The sequence below is a fragment of the Oncorhynchus gorbuscha genome, linkage group LG01 (assembly GCF_021184085.1).
Source record: "Oncorhynchus gorbuscha isolate QuinsamMale2020 ecotype Even-year linkage group LG01, OgorEven_v1.0, whole genome shotgun sequence".
In the NCBI taxonomy this organism is placed as follows: domain Eukaryota; kingdom Metazoa; phylum Chordata; class Actinopteri; order Salmoniformes; family Salmonidae; genus Oncorhynchus; species Oncorhynchus gorbuscha.
Window position 1 is genome coordinate 51,596,463 of NC_060173.1, and position 13,322 is coordinate 51,609,784.

The 13,322-nt window shown below is 41.4% G+C and overlaps 1 protein-coding gene across 5 annotated transcripts in view; it reads right to left on the minus strand.

The window, feature by feature from the left end:
- LOC124039505 (transcription factor SOX-6-like) overlaps positions 1–10,584 on the minus strand; it is a 171,881-nt gene extending 161,297 nt beyond the window's left edge. For 3 of the 5 annotated variants that reach the window (XM_046355581.1, XM_046355570.1, XM_046355541.1), the window contains exon 1: positions 9,309–9,605. The gene's annotated coding sequence lies outside the window, so the exon portion shown is untranslated. Of the gene's footprint in view, positions 1–8,569; positions 8,677–9,308; positions 9,606–10,283 lie in introns of those variants that run through there. The other 2 variants (XM_046355550.1, XM_046355560.1) reach the window with 2 other exon arrangements.
- Positions 10,585–13,322: the final 2,738 nt, after the last annotated feature.

Consider the following 13,322-nt stretch of genomic DNA (forward strand, 5'->3'; position numbering starts at 1 on the left):
TACGTCCCTTCCGTCTTCAAGAGAGCGCTCTCACCACTGGTGTCCCCCAGGGCTCTGTTCTAGGCCCTCTCCTATTCTCGCTATACACCAAGTCACTTGGCTCTGTCATAACCTCACATGGTCTCTCCTATCATTGCTATGCAGACGACACACAATTAATCTTCTCCTTTCCCCCTTCTGATGACCAGGTGGCGAATCGCATCTCTGCATGTCTGGCAGACATATCAGTGTGGATGACGGATCACCACCTCAAGCTGAACCTCGGCAAGACGGAGCTGCTCTTCCTCCCGGGGAAGGACTGCCCGTTCCAACCTTCCCAAGTTCTCTCACGTCACCCCGCTCCTCCGCTCTCTCCACTGGCTTCCAGTTGAAGCTTGCATCCGCTACAAGACCATGGTGCTTGCCTACGGAGCTGTGAGGGGAACGGCACCTCAGTACCTCCAGGCTCTGATCAGGCCCTACACCCAAACAAGGGCACTGCGTTCATCCACCTCTGGCCTGCTCGCCTCCCTACCACTGAGGAAGTACAGCTCCCGCTCAGCCCAGTCAAAACTGTTCGCTGCTCTGGCCCCCCAATGGTGGAACAAACTCCCTCACGACGCCAGGACAGCGGAGTCAATCACCACCTTCCGGAGACACCTGAAACCCCACCTCTTTAAGGAATACCTAGGATAGGATAAGTAATCCTTCTCACCCCCCCCTTTAAGATTTAGATGCACTATTGTAAAGTGACTGCTCTACTGGATGTCATAAGGTGAATGCACCAATTTGTAAGTCGCTCTGGATAAGAGCGTCTGCTAAATGACTTAAATGTAAATGTAATGTACCTAAATATGATCCCCAATCAGAGACAACAATAAACAGCTGCCTCTGATTGGGAACCTTATCAGGCCACCATAGACATACAAATGCCCTAGACCTACAAAAACCTAGACATAAAAAAAACCTAGACAATACAAAAACTATCGTACCCACCCTAGTCACGCCCTGACCTAACCAGAATTTAAAGAATACAGAGATATCAGGTCAGGACGTGACATCGCCAAACAAAATGTCCTTACAGCTGAGATCATTAGTAAAAATAGAGGCTGTCACCCCACCCTTTTCCCTTTTCTGATAGAGTATGAAAAGCTGTAGTCCGGGGGGGGGCTTTAATAAGAGTGGCACTACAGCCTGAAGACAGCCATGTTTCACTGAGAAATATACAATCAACATTGCGCTCAGTAATGTGGTCATTCACGAGAAAGGTTTTACTAGTGATTGCTCTAACATGTAAAAGCACCATGGGTGGGCCACTCTGCCCCTGAGGCATCTGCCTCGAGGTAACCAATGGAATAACAAACAAATTATTAACGTTACTACCACGTTTTCTGACAGTCTCTAATCTATCAGAATAGTAGGAGATGACAGTTTGTATAAACTCACCAGAAGGTGGAGTTAAAGGAACATAAATTAGGTTACTCACAATAACTATAGTGCCATTTCTACAGGAGTTAATATGCTTTCCAAGTCCTCTGTTGCATATTCGGACAGAGAGAACTGCCCCCTCCTGTCCTCAGACTGCCTAAAACGAAGGTTGTTAAAACCTACATGAGTGACGATGGTGTCAATATTGGAGTAGTTGGCCAGAAGAGGGAGTTCCTGTCATGGACACCGGCTCCTGGGTGACAGTGGACCTTGGTCGGTCTACAGACCGAAGGCAGGCTAAAATCTCTCACCATTGATCTGCCCACAATGATGGTGGTCATGATGGAATCCGATGGGGAACGAAGAGGGGGAGCGGTTTGGGACTGCCTCGGGCAGGGGGGGATGGAGGCTTCAAGCCAGGCTAGCCTGACTCTTCGCGCCAGCCACAGAGGATGGCGTCGGAAACCTCAGGAAGGTGGAGGATGGCCCGAGACTCTTCTGTTTTGAGTCACCAACATGCTGAACTGTCGTGCTCGTGGGGGAGGGGGTCACTGGGCGGCAGCCGGCTGTTGGTATACACCCAGAATCCGTACTGACTCCTGGGGGCTGGTAGGTCCTTCTCAAGCAGGGCAAAGCTGTTTGATAGTTGGATCGGATCTTCTCAGATAGATGAAGGGTGGCCAGACTGCCTCCCCAATCTCCTACGTCTTGCGAGTGTCCAGATTCCTATGGGCCTGGGAGTTGAGTTTAACATCTGTCTGTTGGATTGGGACAGATCAACGCCGCCCGACTCACCGACAGCTTTGCTATATTAAAACAGATTTGGTTTGCCTGGTCGGTGTACTTAGATGTAAGTACACACTTTTTCCTGGTCGGTGTACTGGTCGGTGTACTCAGCAAGGTTGGTGTACTTAAAAAGCAGGTTATCCGGGCCTCCCGAGTGGTGCAGTGGTCTAAGGCACTGCATCGCAGTGCCAGCTGTGCCACTAGAGATCCTGGTTAGAGTCCAGGCTCGGTTGCAGCCAGCCGCAACTTTAGCTATGATTAATGGTTCCGTATTTCACTGAAAGAATAAGCGTTATGTTTTCTAAATTATAGTTTTCGAATTTGACCATATTAATGACTAAAGGCTCATATTTCTGTGTGCTTATTATAATTAAGTCTATGATTTGATATTTGATAGAGCAGTTTGACTGAGCGGTGGTAGGCAGCAGCAGGCTCGTAAGCATGAATTCAAACAGCACTTTACTGCGTTTGCGAGCAGCTCTTAGCAATGCTTGAAGCACAGCGCTGTTTATGACTTCAAGCCTATCAACTCCCGAGATTAGGCTGGCAATACTAAAGTGCCAATAAGAACATCCAAGGGTCAAAGGTATACGAAATGCAAATGGTATAGAGAGAAATAGTTGAGGCGTCATAATTCCTATAATAACTACAACCTAAAACTTCTTAACTGGGAATATTGAAGACTTATGTTAAAAGGAACCACCAGCTTTCATATGTTCTCATGTACTGAGCAAGGAACTTAAACGTTAGCTTTTTTACATGGCACATATTGCACTTTTACTTTCTTCTCCAACAATGTGTTTTTGCATTATTTAAACCAAATTAAACATGTTTCATTATTCATTTGAGACTAAATAGGTTTTATTTATGTATTATATTAAGTTCAAATTAAAGGGTTCATTGTTCATTCAGTATTGCTGTAATTAGTCATAGTTAAAAATATATATAAAAATCGTCCGATTAATTGGTATCGGCTTATTTTGGTCCTCCAATAATTGGTATCGTATCGGCGTTGAAATATCATAATCGGTCAACCTCTAAAACAAAGCTATCTCTTTTAATAAACCTCAAATACACTACAATTTTTTTACATTTCCTCCATTGAAGAAAGTTATCCTGCAACGAAATGATCAAATTAAGTTCCTACTTCTGAAGAGCAGCACCCACAAAAAGTATGGGTCATTACAGCCATTGAAAGTGAGCAGGAAAAATAAAACTGGCAAAATGGGAAATCGGGTTACAAGGTTATATGGTGGAGGGAAAATAGAAAGCAATTCAAACCACCCTCAACTGGCATTGTGGGTAAAGAAGGTACAGGCATGTGCCACTGTACTTCAAGTGCTCATTCACTAGAGCTTCATCCTTTCTTTTTCAGCAGCAAGACTGCAATTTGGGTGTGTCGTACAGCCGCAGATAAGTATAGGCTGGCTAATATGTACTTACGAGATGGAGAGAAATACTTACGGCTAAATGTTTAATGTCTGTTTGTACAACACATGTCCAATTTGGGTGCTGGTGTCCTTTTGAAAGAGATCAACAACCAATAATTATGACTTTCTGGCTCTGTCACTAACAAGAATAAAGCTTTCTGAATGACACCTTTAATCTCAAAACAACACGCAGAGGGGAAAAAGTGCAAATGTGGACGTAATTTAAGTAATACAAATATAATAAATGTATAGTGTTTAGAAGCAGCATGCGCTTAATAAAATAAGGATAAGCCAAAAAAAATGACAACAAAAGAACAGGGTCAGAATAAGGATGAAAAAACCAGCAACATTAATAAATATGTATTCATTAACACGTGTGTTTTAGGCACTATGAAAACTATTGTGTCTTAATGAAATACACCTGTGGCCATTTCTATGTTATTACCATGGTTATAACCATCAGCAAGGCTGCAGGCAAGCTGCTAATGAGTGCAGCCAATTGTACCAATCTCTAAGTAGTCCATAACTCACATTCTCACTCTCTCCCCCACTCTCTCAGTTGTCAAACACCCTCACCTGTAAGTCGCCTGCAACCGTTTGCCCCTTTTCCTATTGCCAAGAGAATGTCACCCTAGATGAAAGAGAAGGCTAACAGGATCTACTCTTTCACTCTGCTGCCAATAGCAACTCATTTGACATCAGCATTTATCATATATTTTCTTAAAAGACAACTTGAGCCTTAAAAATGTACAAGTCACTTAGCACTATAGATTGAACTTCAAAAACGGTTTCAATTATTTTGAAGTTCTGATATATTCTGGTGAAATAATGCTGAAAAGCAAAGTGTATTGAAGGCCAAGTGCAGAGAATCTAAAAATATATATGATAACCATTGTTTTATATGATATTATCTACACAATCACAAACCAAATTGCATCTTAAGTTATCTATATATATTTACATATACACACATGACATGTACACACACACATTTTCCCTAAGCACAAAAAGCTTATTTCTCTCAAATTTTGTGCACAAAATTGTTAACATACCTGTTGGTGAGCATTTTATTATTTGTCAAGATAATCCATCCACCTGACAGGCGTGGCATATCAAGAAGCTGATTATTATACAGATGCAATTTGCGCTGGGGACAATAAAAGGCCACTCTGAAATGTGCAGTTTTGTCACACAACACAATGCCACAGATGTCTCAAGTTTTGAGGGAGCATGCAATTGGCATGCTGACTGCAGGAATGTCCACCAGAGCTGTTGCCAGAGAATTGAATGATCATTCTCTACCATAAGCCACCTCCAACATTGTTTTAGAGAATTTGGCAGTACGTCCACCCAGCCTCACAACCGCAGGCTAGGTGTAACCTGGGACTGGCTCCGAAGTGTGTGGCTATACCCATCCATGGCTGTGCCCCTGCCCTGTCATGTGAAATCCATAGTAAACTGCCTGTTACTCAGACCCAGAAGCTAGGATATGCATATAATTGGTAGATTTGGATAGAAAACACTAAAGTTTCTAAAATGATGTCTGTGAGTATAACAGAACTGATATGGCAGGCGATAAATAGAGGAAAAACCTTTTTTTTTTATATTCGGCCTTCCACTGTTTCCAATGGCTTTCATGTTTATTATGTGGTGAAGTCCTCCCAGATTGCAGTTCCTAGGGCTTCCACTAGATGTCTTCAGAAATAGTTTCAGGCTGGTTTATGGAAAAATGAGCTAGAAATTGTAGTGTTCTAAGTTTCATTTTGGCTGTAGCGTTTCCATGCGCGTGGGTGAAAGCAGGTTCTTTGTTATTTATCTCCGGTTATAAACATACTATTCTCCGTCTTAAATTGTATCGTTTATTTACATATTAGAGTACCTGAGGTTTGATTATAAACGTTGTTTGACTTGTTTGGATAAGTTTATTGGTAACGTTTGGGATTCATTTTGTATGCATTTTGATGGAGGAAAACCGGTGGATTATTGAATGAAGCGCGCCAGCTAAACTGAGTTTTTATAGATATAAAGAAGGACTTTATAAAACAAAAGGACCATTTGTGATGTAACTGGGACCTTTCGGCGTGCCAACAGCAGAAGATTTTCAAAGGTAAGGCATTTATTATATCGCTATTTCTGACTTCCATGTCGCACCTGCCTGGTTGAAAAATGTTTTTCATGTTTTTGTATGCGGGGCGCTGTCCTCAGATAATCGCATGGTGTGCTTTCGCCGTAAAGCCTTTTTAAAATCTGACACAGTGGCAGTATTAAGAAGAAGTTAAGCTTATTTTGAAGTATAATACTTGTATTTTCATGAATGTTAAATATTTATATTTCTGTTATTTGAAATTCGCGCTCTGCAATTTCACCGGATGTTGGCCAGGTGGGACGCTACCGTCCCATAAAATGTTAACAAATCAAAATATATTTGAGATTCTTCAAAGTAGCAACCCGTTGCCTTGATGACAGATTTGCAGACTCTTGGCATTCTCTCAACCAGCTTCATGAGGTAGTCACCTGGAATGCATTTCAATTAATAGGTGTGCCTTGTTTAAAGTTAATTTGTGGGATTTATTTCCTTCTTAATGCGTTTGAGACAATCAGTTGTGTTGTGACAAGGTAGAGGTGGTATACAGAATATAGCCGTATTTGGTAAAAGACCCCGTCCATATTACGGCAAGAACCGCTCAAATAAGCAAAGAGAAACCACAGTCAATCATTACTTTCAGACACGGAGGTCAGTCAATCTGGAAAATTTCAAGAACTTTCTTCAAGTGCAGTCGAAAAAACTATCAAGTGCTATGATGAAACTGGCTCACATGAGGACCGCCACAGGAAATGAAGACGCAGAGTTACCTCTGCTACAGAAGATAAGTTTATTAGAGTTACCAGCCTCAGAAATTGCTGCCCAAATAAATGCTTCACAGAGTTCAAGTAACAGACACATCTCAACATCAACTGTTCAGAGGAGACTACATGAATCAGGCCTTCATGGTCGAACTGCTGCATAATAACCACTACTAAAGGACACCAATAAGAAGAAATGACTTGCTTGGGCAAAGAAACACGAGCAATGGACATCAGACCAGTGGAAATCTATCCTTTGGTCTGATGAGTCCAGATTTGAGATTTTTGGTTCCAACTGCCGTGTCTTTGTGAGACGCAGAGTAGGTGAACAGATGATCTCTGAATGTGTGGTTTTCACCATGAAGCATGGAGGAGGGGTGATGGTGTGGGGGTGCTTTGCTGGTGACACTGTTGTGATAGATCTAACATTCAAGGCACACTTAACTAGCATGGCTACCACAGCATTCTGCAGCGATACGCCATCCCATATGGATTGCGTTTAGTGGGACTATCATTTGTTCTTCAACAGGACAATGACCCAAATCACACCTCCAGGCTGTGTAAGAGCTATTATAACAAGAAGGAGAGTGATGGAGTGCTGCATCAGATGACCTGACCTCCACAATCACCAAACCTCTACCCAATTGAGATGGTTTGGGATGAGTTGGACTGCAGAGTGAAGGAAAAGACATCAACAAGTGCTCAGCATATGTGGGAACTCCTTCAAGACTGTTGGAAAAGCATTCCAGGTGAAGCTGGTTGAGAGAATGCCAAGAATGTGCAAAGTTGTCATCAAGGCAAAGGGTGGCTACTTTGAAGAATCTCAAATATAAAATATATTTTGATTTGTTAAACACTTTTGGGTTACTACATGATTCCATATGTGTTATTTCATAGTTCTGATGTATTCACTATTATTCTACAACGTAGAAAATAGTACAAAATAAAGAAAATACCATTGAAAAAGTAGGTATGTCCAAACTTTTGACTGGTACTGTATATACAATTAAAAGTCTCGTTATTGCTTAAATATACCATGAGGTAAGGTTTAGCTCTTGCACATGCAATATTTTCAAGAATGGGTTATTATAACATTTATTTTCAGGCACTTCCCTCATGTCAGCATAAGTCTGGACATGACAGGTTGTAGGCAATGTCTATCACCTACACTTTGACATGTAGGCTAACTATTTATGTACGTTTTTCGGTTTTCAAATCAATCAAATCAAATCAATTGCCTATGTTTGTTAATGGTCTTGGTACCCTGGCAGATGACCTTGGTGACCTGGCAGATTGGGAACCTCTTGACGGAAAATGGCCTTGCCCCTAAAATCAAGAAATTCCAGGCCTGGTGCTAACCATAGCCTAATTATCAAATGACAATGAGTCACAGTTTTCTCAATGCAAGGTTTCTCAATATAAGGTTTATGTGGGTTTTTTTGTATTACTTCTTGAAGGTATTTATCATATTAGCTCTGTGTTTTAATAGGCCTAAATAGTTGGACATGTTAGCCTACACTTGGGGTACCTTAGAAGGCTAACCTATAAGAACGTGTTTGATGGGACTGACATAATTAATAGGCTATATACTGTAAAGGTTTAGTGTGAACGATGCGGGAGGCGGTATTTGTGCGCTGAAACGACAAAATGAACGGTCCAAAACTAAATCTAGGCGAGCTACAGGTGCGCCGCGACTGCATGGTAGCACGTCCCGGGACAATGTGCTGAATTGGCAGCCTATTTATAAATCTGCCATTTGGACGTGGGCTGCACTCTAATGCCACTTTACCTTATGAGGGAACTTTAACCCACAGCACCTGCTCAAAACAAATTGGCGTACAAGATCAACTTCACCCCAGCGAAGGGTCCCGTCGTCGGATTGTTTTTCAAACAGACACTCTCGCTTACAACGGGAATGTGCTTCTCTATTGGCTAGCTAGAGAGCACAGACAATTAAACTTAAGCTGAAGAATATAGGCACTATTTAAATTCTAGATCATGGATTTGAAATGTGTCCGAATAGCAATGAGGCTGCTGCATTTCAATTATATGCTAGGTTAATTCGAAGATAAATGGGGTGGAACGTTGCCTGTCTTTCTTACCTGGATGTCACTCTCAGTGTCAACAAGTTAGAGGCATCAGAAATAAATACATCTGTGTGGCATTGATCCGGATGTTACCACAATCCAGTTAATTACATTTTTAGTTGTTTTAAAACCGCATCACTGGCACGTGAATTCATTTCGATCGCCAGTGCGTGCGAGGGCTCTCTTTCAAAATGTTATCACCGGGCGTGCAGCACTCCGAGACGCATTATCTGAGAACTTGTGTGCACGTCAATTTGGGAAACTCCCTAAAGTGATGACCTATCTCGCTTTTCCAGAAAGGCTATGATGCTTCAGTGCGCCTTGTCCTCCTATACCCTGACATGTAAACGTATCATTAAGTTCACCGCACGAAACCTCAAAGAAACGTCCACTCTTTCACAAGATAGCCTACAAAAAGTCCATACTGTTAAGTGTTAAGTGCAAGGCAGAAGGTACAGTTCTAAATGTCAGTCGAAGTGTGTGAAGCATGACTAAATAAACGCTCCTCCTAAATCGCTACGCTCATACGACAATCAATTAAATGGCATTTCGTAATTGTCCACCGTAATAGTTATTGCCTTAGCAATCATCTATAACAATAGCCCAAGTCAAAAGAAAAGATATAGAGACAAGTAGTCTAGTCTATAGGCTACGCTACATGCTGTTTTCAACTTGAAAACGTTCACGAATAAAAAAAAATGTTCAATGTCGGCTATAGCCTAGGCAATCAGAATTCCAATTGAGAACAACTTACTTCAAGAAGTTCCCCTTGCTTCGCACCGTGTTCTCGCTGGGACCAACGTCTTGTTTCTTCTGTATTGTCTCCCAATGGAACCGTTTTAGAACGAAGGGTTACGTCTATTTTAATTTATGACTCACCACGCATTCTTTTAAGGTCAGTTTCCATGACCCGAGAGAGAGAGTAAACTTGTGAGAGAGACATCCCCGACTCGGCAGCGTCGACAATATTCCCATTTTCCAGTTGATTACAACTGAATCAAATTCATTCTGATTTGGACATGGCGCCGAAGTCAACCGAGCGCACAGTGAACAAACTCCGAAAGGCTCGGCATTTACAGTTGAGGTGGTGGCCCTGTGGCCAGAAAAGCGCTCGTCGTTTCGATGAATAGTAGCCGGCTACCACTATGTGGACAAACATGAAACTACGTCCTATTACAATAGCTTGCAATACCGCTGGGCAGCTATTTTCAGGCTGCGGGGCTCGCTCACAAAGTTAACGGGCAATGCAGAAAAAACGACTTGTATTAAACTGATTGTGGGCCTATTACAGTGAAACGTGCTGACATAAACCAGCTTGCATGGAATTATTTCACTTTAAGCTACAGACATCGTTTTACAATAAGCATTTGACAACACTTAGTTTAGCAAAGTAGTTCAGTCTGAAACACAACGTAGGCACAATATTTTGTAAATGTTATATGCAAATGACAAATACAATAGGCGTATGTTGCAAATCATTAGGCTACGTGTAATTTGTTCACTGACCAAACTCGCCTCATTTGACATTTTCCCTTTCATAATGACATGTAAGTGTAGGCATAGTAGCCTATCAATCTCAATGACAAAACATTAATAACCTCTTAATAACCTATGATGCAGGGACTTAAGCTACACATTGGCTTTCGACTGGGAAGCAACACACAGCCACGGCCAGACAAAGCACCACATTAATATAAATGTTGGGATATAGCAATAGAGCTATTCTTACCTTGGCTTGGTGTATCCAGTCTGTGGGCATCACGTTGTATTATCAAAGGACAACGTTGTCTGTATCAGTGGAGAAAGCAATACAGGCAACTTGTGTGGCCATGGGCCACTTAACACTCTGGTGCGCGAGGTGTGGTTCACTTGAGAGTCTCTTTGGTAACTTTGTTAAACTAGTCAATCTTGGCTACCCATAACTATTTTAAGCATTTCCCATCGTGCAACAATTTGAAAGTGAGGTGAAGTGAGTGAGTGTTCACTGTTATCGTGCACGGAGAGTACTCATTCTCCCTAATGGATGCAACGAGAGAAACTGAGAATGAAAACATCGAGAAGGATCGAGAGAGAGCGAGAGAAAGAGAGAGAGAGAGAGAGAGAGAGAGAGTCTGTCACGTTTAATAAATTGGTCTATTGGTATTTCTATAATGATAATGATCACTTGTTTGCTTCAAAATACAACGACCACAGTGCATAACTCGTTTGCTTTCAGTAAAACAAGTTTTCATTTTGGTTATTTTTAATATGCGAAATGTATAATCTGCTTCTTATAAAAACTAAACGATTTGGCAAGGAAATCAGACTACCACCACTTTAGCAACGTCAATGCAACCAATCGTGCGTTGTCTAATGTCAATGCCTTTCATGGCACACATTCGTTGAGTGGCTATCTAAAACAAATATTGGTTCCCGGGTGACTTGTTGAATTAATTCGTTTGTATGACGCTGTTTATAAAAGATAAACAAATGAAGGCGTTTCACTTTTGGATCAAAATGTAATTCTATCAAGCATTAAGAATATCATGACATGTCGACGAGATTTTTGCTTAAATGTCTGTTGAATAATTATATCCCTATTTTAATAGAATGAAAGGGCTATTGCATGATTAAATGTTTGGCTATATTCTAAATTAGTAACATTTCAGAACAATGTATCTTAACGAATAAGATAAATGTGCCAAAATGCATGCATGTTCACGATCAAAGCTTTTGTAAATCAGCCTATAGCCTATGAGCAACTATCGAATTTATATGAATTTGATATTCGTATAAATTGGAAAATTAATTGTAGCCTATTAAAAACGGACATGTAGGCTTTTTGGTTGTCAACCTATTCAATCCCATCTTAAAATACGAGACATGGGTTATTTATTTCCTTCAAAGATGATGGATTGACTAGACTATTGATAGGGACATTTTGGAGTTGAAACTTTAAATGAGTGCCTTTTAAAGATATGCCTGGTAAAATAGCAGACAAAAATGCAGTTCCTCTTACGCCACCCTGTGGTAAACGTAGACAGCTCAGCTCAAACTCACCAGTGTCTACGATCACTGACTGCCAGTAACGCACACTTTTGGGTGATGTATCAAAACGGTCAGTGCAATCTGGAATCCTTGGGAAGCCCCGTACCCTAAAGCCTAACCTTAACCCATATCCTTGTCTGAGACCAGCCTCCCGGACAGCTGATGAAACTAAGGAGTATTTCTGTTTGTAATGAAGCTTTTTTTTTGTTTTGAAAAATTCATTCTGATTGGCGGTGCCTGGCTCCGCAGCGGTGGTCCTGCGAAATCGAGCGCTGGAGAGGGAGCGGGATTAGGCGTGACAGGCTTGAAAATAACCATGACCAAATATACAGTGAGCTCAAAGTATTGGGTCAGTGACACGTTTTGTGGTTTTGGCTTTGTACTCCACACTTTGGATTTGAAATGATATGACTATGAGGTTAAAGCCCCGACTGTCTGCTTTAAATTGAGGGTATTTTCATCCATATCGGGTGAACCATGTAGAAATTCTAGCATTTTTTGTACATAGTCCCCCCATTTAAGGAGACCAAAAGTATCGGGACAAATTCACATATGTGTCAGTTCAAGTATTTTTTTTCTTCATTGTCATACTTCATGCGTATTAAAGTAGTACAATGTTAAGAATATTCATAGCACAGAATGAAATACATCAAGCTTGTGACTACAAATGAGTTGGATTCATTTGTGATTTAGTTTTGGATGTGTTTGAGATTATTTTGTGCCCAATAGAAATGTAGGGTCAATAATGTGTTGTGTAATTTTGAAGTCACTTTTATTGTACATAAGCAGAGCATATGTTTCAAACACTTCTACATTAATGTGGATGCTACCATGATTACAGATAATCCTGAATGAATTGTGAATAATTATTCGTGAAAAGGTTACAGATGCACAAATATCGTAGTCCCAAGACATGCTAACATCTGACTGTTACACGGTATTCAGACCCCTTTACTTTTTCCCCATTTTGTTAAGTTATTTTTAATTGATTCAATAGTCCCCCCCCCTCAATCTACACACAATACCCCATAATGACAAAGCAAAAACAAGTTTAGATTTTTAGCAAATTTATTAAAAAATAAAAAACGGAAATATCTCATTTACATATATATTCAGACCCTTTACTCAGTACTTTGTTGAAACATCTTTGGAAGCGACTACAGCCTCGGGTCTTCTTGGGTACACTTGTGTTTGGGGAGTTTCTCCCATTCGTCTCTGCTTATCCTCTCAAGCTTGGATGGGTTGGATGGGGTGCGTTGCTGCACAGCTATTTTCAGGTCTCTCCAGAAATGTTTGATCAGGTTCAAGTCCGGGGTCAGGCTGGGCCACTCAAGGACATTCAGAGACTTGTCTCGAAGCCACTCCTGTGTTGTCTTGGCTGTGTGCTTAGGGTAAACTTTCACCCCAGTCTGAGGTCCTGAGCGCTCTGGAGCAGGTTTTCATCAAGGATCTCTCTGTACTTTGCTCTGTTAATCTTTGCCTCGATCCTGACTAGTCTCCCAGTCCCTGCTGCTGAAAAACATCCCCACAGCATGATGCTGTTGCCAACACCACCATAATTCACTGTAGGGATTGTGCCAGGTTTCCTCCAGACGTAACGCTTGGCATTCAGGCCAAAGAGTTCAATCTTGGTTTCATCAGACCAGAGAAGCTTGTTTCTCATGGTCAGACATGACGCTTGGTGCCTTTTGGCAATCTCCAAGTGGGCTGTCATGTGCCTTTTACTGAGGAGTGGCTTCTG